The sequence below is a fragment of the Staurois parvus genome, unplaced genomic scaffold (genome assembly GCF_062004578.1).
Source record: "Staurois parvus isolate SC_StPar_1 unplaced genomic scaffold, SC_StPar_1.0 ptg002895l, whole genome shotgun sequence".
Lineage (NCBI taxonomy): Eukaryota > Metazoa > Chordata > Amphibia > Anura > Ranidae > Staurois > Staurois parvus.
In genome coordinates this window covers 1-20,378 of record NW_028320691.1, presented here as the reverse complement: position 1 = coordinate 20,378, position 20,378 = coordinate 1, and the positions used below count along the sequence as shown (strand labels likewise).

Sequence of the window (20,378 nt, the reverse complement as noted above, 5' to 3'; positions counted from 1 at the left end):
ACCCCCTCCTCTGAGGATCCCCGCAGGATGGATCAGATCTGTGGATTGGGGAGGATAATGGATCAGAGTCTGATCCATTATGCTCAATCTGCAGATCTGATCCATCCTGCGGGGATCGTCGGAGGAGGGGGTGTCACCAAGTGTTACCACACCGGGTGACACCAACCCTAGAGACGCCCCTGCAGGTACCTATATAGCGCCGTCAATATACGCAGCGCTTTACATATATATTGTACATTCACATCAGGCCCCGCCCCCGAGGAGCATCCAATCTAAGGTCCCTGATTCACATTCATACATACACATACTAGGGCCAATGTAAACAGGAGCCAGTCAACCTACCAGCATGTCTTCGGAGTGTGGGAGGAAACTGGAGTACCTGGAGGAAAACCACACAGGCACAGGGAGAACATGTAAACTCCAGGCAGGTGGTGCCGTGGTTGGGATTCAAACCGGTGACCCCAGTACTGGCAGGCGGAGGTGCTCACTATTTTTCCCTCTTAGATTGTAAGCTCCCAGGATTAGGGACCTCCTAACCAGGGGCCTCCTGACCATTTGAGCACACGGGCACTGCCCGAGGGCCTGGGGTCAGTAGGGGGCCCCATGAGATGCCCCTGGTACCTTTCATTGGCTTTTTCATAGGCTTTTTTGGGTGTGGGCAAGGACACAGGGGCCCCATGATCCCCTATTGCCCGGGGGCCCCATGAGTTGTCAGTCCGCCCCCGCTCCTAACCCTCTTGTATTTGATCCGTTTAGCGGATCCACTTGCTCAGCAGGAGGGGGGGGGGATCTCTCTGCTGATTCCCGCTGAGCAAGCGGATGACACAAAGCAGCTCGCTCTCCTCAATGGGCGGTCAGATGAGAATGGACCGTCCCGATCCGGCGGATCCCCATCCGTCCATTTTGGTGGATCGGATCAGATGTCGGCGGGTGTGACACGTGTGCCGCTCCATAGAGGAGAATGGAGGTAAAAAAAAAAAAATTGGCCTTATTTATTTGTCCCATTGCCATGTTCCCCCCCAGCCTAACAACCTGCAAAACAAATCCTCCCATTCCTGCCGATGGCAGCGATACCACCTAGGTGTGCGATATTCGTCCTTTGTACTCGCGGTGCGGCCCAGACACAGGAGTCCTAAACACATGGGGGGGGGGGAGGGGATTTACTGAGGGCACATAGGGGGGGCACTTTGCAAGTGCAGTTGCTCCAGAGCTTAGTCAATGAGGAGGGGGGAGGGGGGCTCCGCTGACTTCCATCATCCAATCAAGTGAAGCTCCTCCTCATTGACTAAGCTCTGGAGCAGCTGCACTTGCAAAGTGCCCCATCTGCAGGGGCGGACTGACCATTTGGAAACTAGGGCACTGCCCGAGGGCCCGGGGTCAGTAGGGGGCCCCATGAGATGCCCCTGGTACCTTTTTCATAGGCTTTTTTCAGTTTGGGCAAGGACACAGGGGGCCCATGATCCCCTACTGCCCGGGGGCCCCATGAGTTGTCAGTCTGCCCCTGCCCGTCTGTTTGCCTTCAGTAACCCCGCCCCCACCGACACTACATATAAAACCTGATGTTCCTAACTGAAACATACTGACACTAATGTTTGACTCTGTCTATGCAGGCCCAGCTCCTCCACCCCTCCCCCTCACAGCTGAACGCATTTTTTTTTTTAGATTTTGCACATTGTAGCCCTTTCCTATTGCGGGAGTGTCTAATTGCTGTCTGTGCAGGCCCAGCTCCTCCACCCCTCCCACTTTTATTTCGCTTGGCATTGGAGGAGTGAAGGGGAATACTTTGCAGCAGGCGCAGACACGTTGTGGAATGACAAGCCCCACGAAGCACTGCAACACCGACAGCCCCCGGCACGACTCCCAGTGACAGGAGGGGATTGGTAGCTCCAGCATGGCTGGAATGGCAGTTGCCTTCCCCTGCAATAGAATGTCAGTTGAGCTTCAAGATGGCGGCACCCAGCGGCAGTTTCGGACCTACGGGATGTCTACACGGTGGAGGATTCTACAGGAGCCAAAATATGTGACCTGCACATTCAGGCCTCTGGGGAGATGGGTGTTGAAAGGAACGGTCTGGTGCAGGGGCGGACTGACAACTCATGGGGCCCCCGGGCAATAGAGGATCATGGGGCCCCTGTGTCCTTGCCCACACTCAAATCACACCCAAAAAAGCCTATGAAAGGTACCAGGGGCATCTCATGGGGCCCCCTACTGACCCCAGGCAGTGCCCGAGTTCCCCAATGGTCAGTCCGCCCCTGGTCTGGTGAGAGTCTCTCTGTATGGGAGGGCTGACGGTCACTATACAGAGGCACTGCCACCCTCCCTATTCTGGGAACAGTTAGGGGTTGGTATCAAAAATGTGCGAGACTAGTTTTGTAGCACGCACAGTCACAGGGAACACCGACCTTCATAAGTAAGTGTGCCAAAAGACATGATCCTGTGTATATCGGGAGCTGTGCAACTGGTGCTATTCTGACCACGTGCACCACCACATCTGTCATCTCATCATGGACAGCAAGTCAGAATAAAGAGCGAACGTTCCATTCTGCGTGAACCCGCACAGCAAAGTTTCGTCCTCAGTAATGATCCTCAACACGAAGGACGGGTCATCCACGGCACGCTGACGGAGTTCCTGGCAGAGTTCAATGTGGTGTTCCTTCTGCTCCCGGGTCTGCAGCCTGGGGACGACCTTGGCAGCAACATGGCGCATGATCAGATCACACGTGAGGATCGCCCGGACTGTTCTGTATGACGCAGCGACAATGGCGGCCATGTTGGGGATTGTTCTCCGACGATCATGTTACGGAATGGTTTGGGCATTTCCGGGGGTTGAGCTTGTTGAAGGTCTTCCTCATCTCTCGTCTTCCAATGATGTTCTTCCACTCAAAGCACCTCGAACGACTCAGCATCGCCCTGAACACCGAATCACGTCAACTGGGCAGATTGGCCCGATTTCACACAGAATCTCATGTTTGCTCTTTGTTCTAACTTGCTGTCCATGATGAAATAGCTCACATGGTCAGAATAGCACCGGTTGCACAGCTCCCGATGTACACAGGAACACTTATGAAGGTCGGTGCTCCCTGTGACTGTGCATGCAGCCTTGCACTGACATCTGTTGGCCAAAAAACCAGGAGAAATACAGGCTGCTCTAGAAAAAGACGGTGTGAATGTTCCAAGGAGCACAATACGATACTTAAACAAAAATTAGCTGCATGGTCGAGTTGCCAGAAAAAAGCCTTTAGTGTGCCAATGCCACAAAAAAGCCCGGTGAGGCGTCAAGGTGTTGTCTGACATATTGTAACCGGACTTTTTTTGTGGCATTGGCGCAGTAAAGGCTTGTTTGTGGCAACTCCACCATGCAGCTCATTTTTGTTCACGTATGGTCGTATTGTGCTCCTTGAAACAACCACTTTTTTTTTTTCCAGAGCAGCCAGTATTTCTCCGGAGGTTACCTGTGGGGGGTTTTCTTTGTATCCCGAACAATTCTCCTGGCAGTTGTGGCTGCAATTTATCTTGGCTTGGTTTGGCCATGGGGTGGGGGAGGGGAGTATACTTTGTGTTTCATCCTGGAGTTGCTGTTCTCCTGAAACCACTTCCTGTCTATATGCACTCCAGCGATGGCTACTAGAGAGTGCTCAGGGCCGGTTTCCTGACGGTGACAACAGAGGACCCTGTCTGTGTGATGCGAGTTCAAACAGCCACGTGTAGTCTCCTTTGGAAGCCCGTGTGAGCTGGGAAACGTGTTGTCACCCTGTACAGGAAGTGTCTCTCCAGTGACCTGATGGTGACAACAGTGGACCATGTCTGTAGAACGCGCGTTCACACAGTCACCTGTAGTCTCCATTGGAAGCCCATGTGTGCAGGAATGCATCTGGGAAACGTGTTGTCACCCTGTACAGGAAAAGTCTGTTCAAGAACCTGACGGTGACAACAGTGGACCATGTCTGTGTGATGTGAGTTCAAACAGCCACGTGTAGTCTCCATTGGAAGCCCATGTGAGCTGGGAAACGTGTTGTCACCCTGTACAGGAAATGTCTGTCCAATGACCTGATGGTGACAACAGTGGACCAAACCCGTGTTATCAGCCTCATTCTCCTGCGGGACACGGGTGACACCGCAGGACACCAATCGGAAGGGTGATAGAGCGTTGTCACCCAAGAACTGTACCTGCCTGAACCAGGACCAGGTATTAGAACGACACCGGTCCATCATCAGTACGCATTGCCTGTAAAACTGGATCTGTACAGCCAGCTAGTTATAAAAATGCTGTCGCTGCAAATCAGAGCAACACGCAGTACATACATGAAGGCAATGCGACATTCCTCCTGCAGGACTCGGTACGGACGCATTTTCAGTGCAGGGCCCCTCAACCTTTTAAAGAACGGAGAGCCACTTAAGTGATCTGGGGACCGGTCGGGGGCCACAAGGAAATGGTTCGGAATTTAAATTTTCTTCTTTTGACTAACATAATGAAGATTTTCCTCCAGCAGCCTCTGAATGTCGGCAGGAGAGAGAGGAGGAGGAGCCGGCTTTCAGCAGCTGCAGGAGGAAAATGGAGAGGATCAGTTCCTGTATATTGCCTCTCCTGTCCAAGCATAGAACAGAATGTGACAGGGAGGGCGCATTGGCCCCCTGGAGCATGAAACAGAGTCACCCTTGTGGCCCCTGATCCTACAGCAGTGGTTAGGGGTGTGTGGTAAAAACACATCGCAACTGAGAGGTTTTATTATCCCCCAAACTGCAAGGATCAACAAGCCCTTAAGAGTCCTGAGCCCCCTTTAGGCTGCGTTCACACGGGGGGTCAACCAGCACCAAGGCTGCAGCGGGGGGTACCTGAGGCTCTCGCGCTTTAGCTGCACTTTGCCATAGACTTCTATTATAACAGGTGTGGTGCTCAGAAAACGCATCAAACCCGCAGGATATAATAGAAGTGCGCTACGCTGGTCGAGGGCCACATCAGGGGGCCACAGGCTGAGCACCCTTGCTGTCATACCTCCTGAGTAGTTCAGGCACCGGTCAGAGAATGCTTTATGTTTTCTGAATGAATGCAGAAGGTTTTCTGACTGGGAAACGGGGAGAGCGCGTCGCGTCACCGCCCTACACAGTCGCGTCACGTCACCGCCCTACACAGTCGCGTCACGTCACCGCCCTACACAGTCGCGTCACGTCACCGCCCTACACAGTCGCGTCACGTCACCGCCCTACACAGTCGCGTCACGTCACCGCCCTACACAGTCCCACCCAATCTGAGAATGCTGTTTTCTGACTGGGAAACGGGGAGAGCGCGTCGCTTCGCGTCACGTCACCGCCCTACACAATCACATCACCGCCCTACAGTCATGTCACCGCGCTACACAGTCACGTCACCGCCCTACAGTCATGTCACTGCGCTACACAGTCACGTCACCGCCCTAGTCATGTCACCGCGCTACACAGTCACGTCACCGCCCTACAGTCATGTCACCACGCTACACAGTGACGTCACCGCCCTACAGTCACGTCACCGCCCTACAGTCACGTCACGACCCTACAATCATGTCACCACACTACACAGTCATGTCACGTCACCGCCCTACACAGTCGCGTCACGTCACCGCCCTACACAGTCGCGTCACGTCACCGCCCTACACAGTCCCACCCAATCTGAGAATGCTGTTTTCTGACTGGGAAACGGGGAGAGCGCGTCGCTTCGCGTCACGTCACTGCCCTACACAATCACATCACCGCCCTACAGTCATGTCACCGCGCTACACAGTCACGTCACCGCCCTAGTCATGTCACCGCGCTACACAGTCACGTCACCGCCCTACAGTCATGTCACCGCGCTACACAGTCACGTCACCGCCCTACAGTCATGTCACCACGCTACACAGTGACGTCACCGCCCTACAGTCACGTCACCGACCTACAATCATGTCACCACACTACACAGTCATGTCACGTCACCGCCCTACACAGTCGCGTCACGTCACCGCCCTACACAGTCGCGTCACGTCACCGCCCTACACAGTCGCGTCACGTCACCGCCCTACACAGTCGCGTCACCGCCCTACACAGTCCCACCCAATCTGAGAATGCTGTTTTCTGACTGGGAAACGGGGAGAGCGCGTCGCTTCGCGTCACGTCACCGCCCTACACAATCACATCACTGCCCTACAGTCATGTCACCGCGCTACACAGTCACGTCACCGCCCTACAGTCATGTCACCGCCCTACAGTCATGTCACCGCGCTACACAGTCACGTCACCGCCCTACAGTCATGTCACCGCGCTACACAGTCACGTCACCGCCCTAGTCATGTCACCGCGCTACACAGTCACGTCACCGCCCTACAGTCATGTCACCACGCTACACAGTCACGTCACCGCCCTACAGTCACGTCACCACCCTACAATCATGTCACCACACTACACAGTCACGTCACCGCCCTACAATCATGTCACCACACTACACAGTCACGTCACCGCCCTACAGTCACGTCACCACCCTACAGTCACGTCACCACCCTACAGTCACGTCACCACCCTACACAGTCCCACCCAATCAGAGAATGCTTCGTGTTCATTGTCTGACTGGCACACATAGTGAGAAGCCGACCTCCAGTGTTCGGAATGCAGCAGCGGGACAGTCACTCAGCGTAGGACCCAGCAGCTACTGGAGATCACTGTAGTAGCAGTGTAGTAGTGATGTGTACTGCAGTGACTTCCAGCTTCAGCCAGGTAGGTCCATATACATCATCACATTGGTCCAAGCTGGATCATCACAACTATGTATAACATTCTGATGCCTGAAATTACCTGCTGGAGCCGCGGCCCCCAACACCCCACCCCACCCCCCCGAGGTGTCCTCCAACATTAGAGGTCGGGGCAGAGGTGTCCTCCAACATTAGAGGTCGGGGCAGAGGTGTCCTCCAACATTAGAGGTCGCGGCAGAGGTGTCCTCCAACATTAGAGGTCGGGGCAGAGGTGTCCTCCAACATTAGAGGTCGGGGCAGAGGTGTCCTCCAACATTAGAGGTCGGGGCAGAGGTGTCCTCCAACATTAGAGGTCAGGGCAGAGGTGTCCTCCAACATTAGAGGTCAGGGCAGAGGTGAGCCCTTACATTGGCAGTCAGGGCAGAGGTGACCCCTCACATTGGGGGTCATGGCAGAGGTGACCCCTTACATTGGTGTTCAATAAAGGTGACAGATTAATATGCACATTGATCATGGAACCCCTAGAAAACTCAGGGGCACCCTAGTTGAAAAAGGCCGAGATGATAACCAACTCCATAAGCACCTGAAAACCGAGTGTGGTATCCAAACCACAGAATCACTATTCCCATCCCCCCATACCATAGTACACCACTAAGCCCATTCCCCCCCCCCCCCCCCCCCCCCCGTTCCATACCGCAGTACATCATCTAGGCCCATCACTTTCCGCCCCCCGCCATATCATAGTACGCCATCTAGACTCATCAATATACCCCCCCACCCAATACCATTGTACACCATCTAGGCCCATCACTATCCACCGAACCATTGTACACCATCTAGGCCGATGATTTCTCCCCCCCATACCATTGTACACCATCTAGGCCAGGGGTGGGCAAACTTTTTGACTTGAGGGCCGCAATGGGTTCATATATTGGACCCGGGGGCCGGACCAAGAGTAGATGAATGATGTGTATGTGTCATCCATAGTAAGTATATAATATTCCCCCATAGTAAGTATAGTAATTCATCCCCCATATAGTAATTCATCCCCCATATAGTAATTCATCCCCCATAGTAATTCATCCCCCATATAGTAATTCATCCCCCATAGTAATTTATCCCCCATATAGTAATTCATCCCCCATATAGTAATTCATCCCCCATAGTAATTCATCCCCCATATAGTAATTCATCCCCCATAGTAATTCATCCCCCATAGTATTTCATCCCCCATATAGTAATTCATCCCCCATAGTATTTCATCCCCCATATAGTAATTCATCCCCCATAGTAATTCATCCCCCCTATAGTAATTCATCCCCCATATAGTAATTCATCCCCCATAGTAATTCATCCCCCCTATAGTAATTCATCCCCCCTATAGTAATTCATCCCCATAGTAATTCATCCCCCCTATAGTAATTCATCCCCCCTATAGTAATTCATCCCCATAGTAATTCATCCCCCATATAGTAATTCATCCCCCCCATAGTAATTCATCCCCCATATAGTAATTCATTCCCCATATTAATTCATCCCCCATATTAAGTCCCCAAGTCCCCCCTGTGTCAATTCACTTACCTTTGCTCCGCGCGTTCCTCTCGCCGTGTTCCCACGCCGCTCCGGAGTAGCACGAAAATCTGTCTCCTATGAGGATCTGTCCCCCTCGACGTATCTGCGCATGTGCCAGTTTTAGGCATTAGCAGCCGATCGGCGATCTCCGGCACATGCGCAGATACGTCGAGGGGGACAGATCCTCATAGGAGACAGATTTTCAGGCTACACCGGTCTTCAGGGCGGACTGTGAGAGGAGCCTAGCTCCGCGGGCCGGATTAAAAGGTCCGCCGGGCCGTAGTTTGCCCATTGCTGATCTAGGCCCATCACTATCAACCCCCCCCATACCATTGTACACCATCAAAGCCGATCACCCCCCCCCCTCCTCTCCCCATCCCCCTGTACACCATCTAGGCCGATCATTCCCCCACCCCCCCCCCTCCCCATACCATTGTACACCATCAAAGCCGATCACCCCCCCCCTCCTCTCCCCATCCCCCTGTACACCATCTAGGCCGATCATTCCCCCACCCCACCCCTCTCCATCCCCCTGTACACCATCTAGGCCGATCATTCCCCCACCCCCCCCCCCTCCCCATACCACTGTACACCATCTAGGCCCATCACTATCCTCCCCCCTGTAACGTAGATGTGGGATGCAAGTGATTGGACTGAGATGTGATCAGTAGCAATATGTAATCGTAATTTAGTTTCATTCCTTGTTATTTAGGAACTATTCAGTCATAGATATCCAGAGACATGTGCTCACCCATTAGTATCTGAAAAGACAGAGCAGCTTCCTCAGGCTGGAAGTGACACCTGGGTGCCAATAAGATTTGTCACCTACATATAATCAGATTTTGCCACCTTCCCGAAGTTTAAAAGAGGAACACCAGGCGTTTCGGCAGCAGGAGACCAGGGGGGCTCCGATCTGTCTGGGAGCTCTGAGGTATATACACAGATCAAAGGAATATGTTTCATCTCTCATAAAAGCTAAAATATTAGTTGCAGAGAGAGGAAAATACTTCCTTCTGATTGGACACACTGTAGGCTACGTCGGCATATAAAACTATTTGTGGCCTCTGTAGAATGCCACAAAAATGCAGGAAATGATTTTGTGGCGCCGGATTGCGACAGCTGAACAGTGATTGGTACTGTTGCGATCGGACTGATGTGCTGGTGTCGGAAATACAATCCCAGACTTGGTGATTCAAACCATTCCTGGTCCAATCGACTTTGGGCAGTTCAGCACCCAGAACGTCCTGTGGGCGGGTACAGGAACACCCCCCAGGGTCAATTGGCCAAGAACTAATGTCCAGCCTACGTCTATATTCCCATAAATTGAGGACTTGAGGTATGGACGGTGTGATTCGTATGGAGCCGGTTCTATCGACTAACAGATTACGGACTTTCTCTGGCTTACTCCAGTCGCAGGATAAATCTCAGTAAAAGTTTTATTTCTGTTTTTTTATTCCCTTTTATTTTATAGTGAATAGTCTATGTGTGTCTTCTTGTATTTTCTGAAACGTTTTATACTTTGTACATATTTTATGCTCCGCCCACTTTTGGGATATTAAATCTTAACATTAATAAGTGACTTCTGTGTATTTAAGCTCGGGCTCATGATTGGAGAGATTAGATTGTATCATATTTTACTGCCTTTATACGCTCGGTCAAGCTCATTGCCAATCTGTATGCAATTGCACTGCGTGTTGGCAGATTGTAAAGGTAACAGATTAGCCAGACGGAGATCTGTGTGTGGGGTGTCCCAGCAGACCGTTCTGCGGATAAACTGTTGGGTGGTGGCAAGCTACCGTTTGTGGTGTGTCTGGTGTGGGGGTTTGTGGACAGTGGAAGAGTGATTAACACCGGGGTTCTGGCTTGTAGGATAGCTGGAGGAATCCTGGAAGGATATGTCGATCGCTAGGCTGCTCCTCAACCCTAATTAGTGCACCAGATTGTATGTAAGATTTGTGTCTACCTGTGTATGTGGTCAGCCAGCTGGATTGGAGTCTCCCTCTAGTGGTGGCCAGAGGTAGCGTGGGCTGTGAAAGTGTATCACGGCCGGTCTTGTATACGTGTATATATATATTCGGATTAAGTCCCCCTTATCTCAAGTCACAGCCGCACGTGCGTTGGATCCGTGCCACCCCCCCACCACCATTGTACACCATCTAGGCTGAACATTCTCCCCCCCTTCTCCTCCTGCCATTGTACACCATCTAGGCCCACCACTATCCCCCCCATACCGTTGTACACCATCTAGGCCCATCACTATCTCTCCCCCCCCCCCCCCCCCCCCCATACCGTTGTACACCATCTAGGTCCATCACTATCCCCCCCCCCCCATACCGTTGTACACCATCTAGGCCCACCACTATCCCCCCATACCGTTGTACACCATCTAGGCCCATCACTATCTCCCCCCCCCCCCCATACCGTTGTACACCGTCTAGGTCCATCACTATCCCCCCCCCCCCATACCGTTGTACACCATCTAGGTCCATCACTATCCCCCCCCATACCGTTGTACACCATCTAGGCCCATCACAACCCCCCAATACCGTTGTACACCATCTAGGCCCATCACTATCCCCCCCCCCCATTCCATTGTACACCATCTAGGCCCATGGCTATGCCCCATACCGTTTTACACCATCTAGGCCCATCACTATCCCCCCCATACCATTGTACACCATCTAGGCCGATCACTTTCCCCCCCATTCCATTGTACACCATCTAGGCCGATCATTCCCACCCCCACCTTCTCCCCAGACCATTGTACACCATCTAGGCCGATCATCCCCCCCCCCCCATACCATTGTACACCATCCAGGCCCATCACTATCCCCCCATTCCACTGTACACCATCTAGGCCGATCATCCCCTCCCCCCCCCATACCATTGTACACCATCTAGGCTGATCATCCCCCCCATACCATTGTACACCTTCTAGGCCGATCATCTCTCTGCCCCCCCCCCCCATACCATTGTACACCATCTAGGCCAATCATCTCCCCCCCCCCCCCCCCCCATACCATTGTACACCATCTAGGCCGATCATCTCTTCATCTCTCCCCCCCATACCATTGTACACCATCTAGGCTGATCATCCCCCATATACCATTGTACACCTTCTAGGCCGATCATCTCTCTGCCCCCCCCCCCCCATACCATTGTACACCATCCAGGCCGATCATCCCCCCCCCCCATACCATTGTACACCATCCAGGCCAATCATCCCCCCCCCCATACCATTGTACACCATCCAGGCCAATCATCCCCCCCCCCCATACCATTGTACACCATCCAGGCCCAGGAAGCAGGGGGGATTCTATGGAGTGGTAAAATAAACAGCAAGGAATTTATTCCAAAATTACAGGGTTGTGAATTCTGCGGCAGTCACTCTGATGAACACCTTTTCTGTGGCCCCTGACTGGCCCCGTTGCTCTAATTAGCAATGCTGCTAGAGGACTTGCAAAAAGAAAAAAAAATATATATATATATCGGGGTACATAAGAAAAAGCAGCAAGTAAATTTGCGGAAAAAAAAGACAACTTCGAAGAATGATAAATATACATAAATTTCCCAGTCTTCATAAACAAGAAAAAAAACAAAACAAAAAAAAAAAAAAAAAACTTCCCATCGTCACAAAACTGGATCTGTTTAAAACCGGGAAGTGGCGCCTTCCGCAGGAGTACTTGTCATCCGGGGACTCGTCGGCCATTGTGGTGGGATCTGGTCGGATCAAATGCCTAGAGTGTTTATAGTTTGCATGCAAATAGCTGGAGCCAACGTCTTCCGTGTCCTTATGAGCTCACCAAAACGTAAATCATGCTGGAAGGAAAAAAACAAAAGGAAGCGATTAAAGCAGAAGTCCATCTTTGTACACACCTCCTGAAATCTGTCCCGACGTGTATTTCCCTCCCGTGTCACCAGCCTGACCGCATCCCCGCTGTACAGAACGCTTCATGCCGCGCTTCCGGCCGTGTGACAGAATTCCCGTCAGGAGCCGACTTTACATTCCTGGCGTTCTGACCATATCATTGCGGATGCTGGGAGGGACTGTACGTCACGTAGCCCTGCCTACCCGCGCTGCCATTGGCTGCCTGACATGCCGATTAGCCGGTCCCAACCAAAGATTTGCGGCCCGCCTACTGTCGGAGCGAATGACAGGAGAGCGATCTGTGCTGGTAAATAACACAGATATCTCTACTGACAGCAGGGATGTGCCGGTTTTTGTCTCCCTGCACAGCATCATATCCCCTAGTAAACTGGCACACGCATCACATAGGCTCCACCCACACTGGGGGGGGGGGGTAACATTAGCTGTGTAAAGTCACATTAAAAAAAGGAGTTTTTCAGCGTTTTTGTATTAGTGTTTAGCAGCGTTTGCAGTTTTTAGAGTTTTGACATAAAAAAAAAAAAAAAAGGGACACACACAGGCTAAATGGTTAACACTTCCACCTGGCAGTACTCGGGTTGTTGGTTCGAATCCCAGCCACGGCACCACCTGCCTGGAGTTTGCATGTTCTCCCTGTGCCTGCATGGGTTTCCTCCAGGTACTCGGGTTTCCTCCCACGCTCCATGCTGGCCACAAATAGTTTTATATGCCAATGTAGCCCACAGAGTGCCCCATCAGAAGGAAGTATTTTCATCTCTCTGCAACTAGACATGCTGGTAGGTGAATCGGCTCCTGTCTAAATTGGCCCTAGTATGTGTATGTATGAATGTGAGTTAGGGACCTTAGATTGTACGCTCCTCGGGGGCGGGGACTGATGTGAATGTACAATATATATGTAAAACGCTGCGTGCATTGTCGGCGCTATATAAGTACCTGAAATAAAGATGATATATATTTGTTTTTTTGATTGTTAGTGTATTTTTTTTTCCAAAAAGCTGTTTACCCACCTCTCCACCTCAGCCAATCAGAAGAAGCGATGTAATCATTCACAGAATACAAAGCTTCCTGTGAATGGAGGAGCTGCACTCAGCCCAACTGCATGTTGTTCTGGGTGTGGAATGGGAAGTTGCCGAAACACTGCGCTGTATACTGGATGTAGCCGGAGGATATATACAGTAAATGCAGCACATTAACCGCTTCCATGCCGCCCTATAGCAGAAATACTGCTACAGGGCGGCACGGGCGTGCAAAATCACATATATGTACACACACACACGTTATTTTGCAGTTCCAGGAAGGGGGCGTGTGCGCGCCCTATCCACGCTGCCATTTGCGGCCTCAGCTGTCGATCATCAGGTCCCGGCTAGTGATTCCCCGCTGGCAGCCGGCGATCTCCGAGGATTACTGACGGGGGACAGACCTGTATATAAACAATACAGATCTCTCCCGTCAGCTCCTGCACACTGCATAGCAGAGCCATACAAAGCAGCATGCTTTACAGTGAAGCACACACAGCACACAGGTAACCCTTTGATCGCCCCAGATATTAACCCCTTCTTGTACAGTGTCAGTGCTTTTTATTAGCACTGATCATTGTATTTGTGTCACTGGGGGTGTCAGTGACACCAAGACCAAGTCAGTTCCCCCCCGCCCAGTGTCAGAATGCCCGCCGCAGTCCCGCTATAAGTCGCTGATCGCCGCCATTACTAGTAAAAACAAAACAAAAAAAATCCCTGTATCTATCCCGCCATTTGTAGACGCTATAACTTTCACGTAAACCAATTCATTTGCACGTATTGGGATTTTTATTAGCAAAGACACGGAGCGGGATACATTTTGGCTGAAATCTTTTAAATTTTTATATTGCATGTTTAATAGCAAAAAGTGAAAAATATTGTTTTTTTTTCCAAAATTGTCGTTCTTTTTTTGTTTATAGCGCAAAAAATTAAAGCGCAGAGGTGATCGCATACCACCGAAAAGTAAGCTCTATTTGTGGGGAAAAAAAAGTAAATTTCATTTGGGTGCCGCATTGCATGACCGCACAATTGTAAGTTAACCCCTTGACGCCGAGCACACGCAAATATGCGGCCTCCCGGAGTCTGGGCCTTGACGCCAAGCGGCCGCATATTTGCGTACCATTTGAAAATACACATGTGCTGAAAGCGCATGCCCTGCACCCTCCCAGCACATATGTCGTTGTTTAGCGGAAAGGTCCCCGATCTCCCCTTATGATTAGGACCTTTTCCGATCATGTGACTGCCGTGACAGCGAATCGTGGTGGTCACATGACCCTAAAACCGCGGCCTGCCTCCCAGCATCTGAAACCCCTTAAAGGGCCGGGAGGCGCAGGCGCAAAGGGGTTAAAGTAACATCGCCGTATCGTAAAAAATGGTCTGGTCAGGAAGGGGGGTAAATTCTCTGGAGGGGAAGGGGTTAAAACACAAACAAAAAAATAAAAATGGGCGGACGTGGATGGACCACTTGGTCTTTTTCTGCCGTCACTTTGCGATGTTTCACGCGCTCAGCGATCGCAACTATTAGCGCAGTAAATAGATCATCTGGGTCAGCTTGGCCAAAACATACTACTTAACCCCTCGCCTCCCGGGCGCTTCTACCCCCTTCCTCCCTACAGGGCGCTTCTACCCCCTTCCTGCCTCCCGGGCGCTTCTACCCCCTTCCTGCCTACCGGGCGCTTCTACCCCCTTCCTGCCTACCGGGCGCTTCTACCCCCTTCCTGCCTACCGGGCGCTTCTACCCCCTTCCTGCCTACAGGCGCTTCTACCCCCTTCCTGCCTACAGGGCGCTTCTACCCCCTTCCTGCCTACCGGGCGCTTCTACCCCCTTCCTCCCTACAGGGCGCTTCTACCCCCTTCCTGCCTCCCGGGCGCTTCTACCCCCTTCCTGCCTCCCGGGCGCTTCTACCCCCTTCCTGCCTCCCGGGCGCTTCTACCCCCTTCCTGCCTCCCGGGCGCTTCTACCCCCTTCCTGCCTACCGGGCGCTTCTACCCCCTTCCTGCCTCCCGGGCGCTTCTACCCCCTTCCTGCCTCCCGGGCGCTTCTACCCCCTTCCTGCCTACCGGGCGCTTCTACCCCCTTCCTGCCTACCGGGCGCTTCTACCCCCTTCCTGCCTACCGGGCGCTTCTACCCCCTTCCTGCCTACCGGGCGCTTCTACCCCCTTCCTGCCTACCGGGCGCTTCTACCCCCTTCCTGCCTACCGGGCGCTTCTACCCCCTTCCTGCCTACCGGGCGCTTTTACCCCCTTCCTGCCTACCGGGCCTTTACCCCTTCCTGCCTCCCGGGCTCTTCTACCCCCTTCCTGCCTACAGGGCACTTCTACCCCCTTCCTGCCTACAGGGCACTTCTACCCCCTTCCTGCCTACAGGGCACTTCTACCCCCTTCCTGCCTACAGGGCACTTCTACCCCCTTCCTGCCTACAGGGCACTTCTACCCCCTTCCTGCCTACAGGGCACTTCTACCCCCTTCCTGCCTACCGGGCACTTCTACCCCCTTCCTGCCTACCGGGCACTTCTACCCCCTTCCTGCCTACCGGGCACTTCTACCCCCTTCCTGCCTACCGGGCACTTCTACCCCCTTCCTGCCTACAGGACACTTCTACCCCCTTCCTGCCTACCGGGCACTTCTACCCCCTTCCTGCCTACCGGACACTTCTACCCCCTTCCTGCCTACAGGACACTTCTACCCCCTTCCTGCCTACCGGGCACTTCTACCCCCTTCCTGCCTACCGGGCACTTCTACCCCCTTCCTGCCTACAGGGCACTTCTACCCCCTTCCTGCCTACAGGGCACCTCTACCCCCTTCCTGCCTACAGGGCACTTCTACCCCCTTCCTGCCTACAGGCACTTCTACCCCCTTCCTGCCTACAGGCACTTCTACCCCTTCCTGCCTACAGGGCACTTCTACCCCTTCCTGCCTACAGGGCACTTCTACCCCCTTCCTGCCTACCGGACACTTATAGCCCCTTCCTGCCCAGGCCAATTTTCAGCTTTCAGCACTGTCGCACTTTAAATGACAATTGTGCGGTCATGCAACACTGTACCCATATGACATTTTTATCATTTTTTTCCACACAAATAGAGCTTTCTTTTGGTGGTGTTTACTCGCTGCTGGAGGTTTTATTGTTTGCGCTATAAACAAAAAAAGAACAAAAAATTTGAAAAAAAAGAAAGTGTTTCTTTGTTTCAATTATAAAATTTTGCAAACAGGTAATTGTTCTCCTTCACTGATGTGCGTTGCTGAGGTTCCACTGATAGGCAGCACTGAGGAGGCACTGATGATGGGCACTGACGGGCGGCACTGCTGGGCACTGACAGGTGGCACTGATGGATGGCACTGCTGGGCAGTACTGATAGGCAGCACTGAAGGGCACTGATGAGAAGATACTGATGGGCGGCACTGCTAGGCTCAGGTGGGCGGCACTGCTGGATGGCACTGCTGGGCACAGGTGGGCAGCACTGATGGATGGCACTGCTGGGCACAGGTGGGTGGCACTGATGGATGGCACTGCTGGGCACAGGTGGGTGGCACTGATGCATGGCACTGCTGGGCACAGGTGGGCAGCACTGATGGATGGCACTGCTGGGCACAGGTGGGCAGCACTGATGGATGGCACTGCTGGGCACAGGTGGGTGGCACTGATGGATGGCACTGCTGGGCACAGGTGGGCAGCACTGATGGATGGCACTGCTGGGCACAGGTGGGCAGCACTGATGGATGGCACTGCTGGGCACAGGTGGGTGGCACTGATGGATGGCACTGCTGGGCACAGGTGGGTGGCACTGATGCATGGCACTGCTGGGCACAGGTGGGTGGCACCGATCACCAGTGCCCTGATGATCAGTGCCAATCCCTACTCGGACAATTGCTGGATCTCGGCAATACTGTCCTCACGCTGTGACAGTGTGAGGAAGGTGCAGCTGATAACTGGCAACTGCATTTCCCACTGTGATTGGCCTTCTACCACACCACGTGATCAGCTGTATCTGTAGGACACCGCGATCACGGAGATTGGCGGGGGCGCGCAGGAGAGCGCATTCTGAGAGGACGTCATGACGCCCACCCAGAACTTGCCGGCAGCAGTGAAGCCGCCATTCAGCTATCTGCGGTCAGCAAGCGGTTAAATAGAAATTCAGCCCCGGATCACATATCTGCGGTGCGGTATATCGCATGTGATTCGCACAGGAACCGCATTCCCTGCAGATCACGTGATTTGTGTGCGGTGCGATCGGCGGCGTACATTATGTATGGCTCTAATCGCACCGCAAACACGCGGGACCCTTTTTTTGGGTCAGCATTAGAATTGGATCGTACGGGTATTCACACCTCTGTGATCCGATTCTGCACATCGCACCGCGTTTTGCGGACCACTTTCGGGGGTGTTAACATACACACCCGCAGCGGTTCGCATGAATGAGGTGCGATTCTGATGCGGTGCGGAATTCGCACAGAAAACGCTGAGAATTCCTCACCGCAGCAGTGTGAACACGGGCTTATCGTTAATCCTGGGTTCACATACATGAGGTTCGGTACATCACACGTGATTCGAACAGAAACCGCACAGCATTCCTGCGCAAATCACATGTGATTTGTGTGCAAGAGCATCAATAACTTGCAGGACCCCTTTTTTGGGTCCGCACTAATATTTATTTCAGGTACTTATATATCGCTGTCAATGTACTCCGCGCTTTACATATATATTATACATTCCCATCAGTCCCCGCCCCCGAGGAGCGTACAATCTAAGGTCCCTAACTCACATTCATACATACACATACTAGGGACAATTTAGACAGGAGCCAATTCACCTCCCAGCATGTCTTTGGCGTGTGGGAGGAAACCAGAGTACCCGGAGGAAACCCATGCAGACACAGGGAGAACATGCAAACTCCAGGCAAGTGGTGCCGTGGTTGGGATTTGAACCCATGACCCGAGTACTGCCAGGCGGAAGTGCTAACCATTTAGCCACTGTGCTGCCGGTATTCACACCTCTGTGATCCGATTCTGCACATCACGCCGCGTTTTGCAGACCACTTTCGGGGTGTCGTTAACATACACACCCGCAGCGGTTCGCATGAACGGGGGGGCGATTCTGATGCGGTGCAGAATTCCCACAGAAAACGCTGCGATTTCCGCACCGCATCGGTGTGAACCCGCGCTGACTGTGGAGTCAAGACTTTAATGATCACTTCCTGTATAACGTCAGAATCACGTGACTTCCAACCAGCCGACGCACACGTGACCAATGACTGCGAGCTGACGAGGACGCGGCGTGTACAACGCGACTTACCCGTAAAGGTAGTAGAAAAAGGAGAGCAGGTAGAAAGCTAGTTTACACCATCCTTCCTTCTGACAGTAGGCCAGGATATCGGCGTTCATTATGGTGGTGGGATCATACAGGCCGGGACCGCTCATCACCGGTCGGCTCATATACCTGGAACAAGAAAAGATGCAAAAACAATCATTTGTTAGAATAAAAAAAAACAAATGAGAGCTGTGCAAGGAAACGGGGACCGCGGAGAATGAACGGAGCCGCCTGCTGACAGGTCGGATCACAGAAAAAAAAATGTAATGTTTGGAGGAGGCCGAGAGCAGAAGGGAATTTATGAGTTCTGAATACAGACTGGGACAGAATGTGTATTTAAGGGCTCGTTCACACTAGCAGTTGAGGGGCGGTAAAATCTCACCTTTTTTACAGCTTCCCCTTTAGCGGCAGAAGCATACGGTGCACATGTGCGCTTTGTGGCCACGGCAGGAATTATACGCCCCGCCGCACTGCAAGCTCCCCGCAATCCTGTGCGGTGTACGTGGCTGCGGTGTGCTGGTGCCGGGTCCAGGCAGTTAAAGTGGAGCTCCACCCAAAAGGGGAAGTACCGCTTTAATGCTTTGTCCACCGCTCCCCATTAACCACTTCCCGTCCGGCCCATGTACAAAAACAGAGCAGTGCAGGAGCCGGTGGCCGTTTATAAACATCCTCCCGCATTTTCCTGCCTGTGTGTGCTCACTAGGAGCGTGCGGCGCCGCGATCCAGTGCCCGCTGTGTCCGGAGGAAACAGTGGAACACCAATCGCTGTACAGGACCTCTGTGCGAGGTCCCGATCATGTGATCACTGATTGGCCAATCAGTGATCACATGAACAGTAGTAAGATGTCACTTCTGACATCATTGCTTACTATGTGTGAAATCTGTGAATGATCACAGAGATCACATGGTACAGGGGCCACTCACAACAGTCTTGTACCATGATCAAGCTGTGACCAATCACAGCTCACACAGTATTTATCAATGGCTGCAGGAATGCAGCCAGAGAGGATAAATGATTCTTCTTACAGCCTTTATGGGTGTAAAAGCAATCAGTGTTAAAAAATAAAAATAATCGCCTCCCACTAGTACAGTGTCACCATGGTAACACCGCACTGCTAGGGTGACAGTATGTAAAAAAATATATATATATAAAAAATAAAATTAAAAATGTTTTTGAAAAAATTAGAATTCTTGGTTATATACTAATTTGGGTTATTTTATTTTTTTTCTTAAAAAGAAAGCCGAATAAATTTTGGCCGAGATTTATGAAGAAAGATTATTTGCAAAATTTTATAAGAAAAACACTTTTTTTTCAAAATATTTGGACTTTTTCATTTATATAGCAAAAAAATAAAAATCCCAGCGGGGAATAAATACCACCAAAATAAAGTTTTATCTGTCTCAATAAAATGCTAAAACATTCATCTGGGTACAGTGTTGCATGACCGCGCAATTGTCATTCAAAGTGTGATAGCGCTGAAAGCTGAAAATTGGCCTGGATTGGAAGGGGGGGGGGGGGAGGTGTCCGGACTGGAAGGGGGGGGGGGGGGGGGGGGGGGAAGTGTCTGGACTTGAATGGGGGGAAGTGTCTGGACTTGAAGGGGTTAAGAATTGGCACCTTTGGGGAGCGGGGGAGGGGGAGCGGTTCCCGAATTTGACAGGTACCCACCCCCACTCCGCTGCGATCGCCTAGGTCAGGGCTAGGCAATCTGAGAGCCGCAGGACTACAAGTTCCATCAAGCCTCTGCAAGTCATAGCTGTAACTGTGTTTAGTAATCTTTGCAATGCCTCATGGAAATGTAGTTCCACAACAGCTAGAGAGCCGCAGGTTGCCTCCCCCTGTCCTAGGTGATCTGAGGAGGAAGTTGCCCCCCTCCCTCCCTGTAGTGGGACACATGAAAGG

At 52.2% G+C, this 20,378-nt stretch overlaps 1 long non-coding RNA gene across 1 annotated transcript; it reads right to left on the bottom strand.

Annotated features, from left to right (window-relative positions):
• Positions 1-11,594: 11,594 nt before the first annotated feature.
• On the bottom strand, positions 11,595-19,666 carry LOC149428952 (uncharacterized). The gene is made up of 2 exons (XR_016310657.1): positions 18,461-19,666; positions 11,595-12,086 (listed from the first exon to the last, which is right to left on the bottom strand). It is a non-coding gene; the product is annotated as an uncharacterized LOC149428952 (long non-coding RNA).
• Positions 19,667-20,378: the final 712 nt, after the last annotated feature.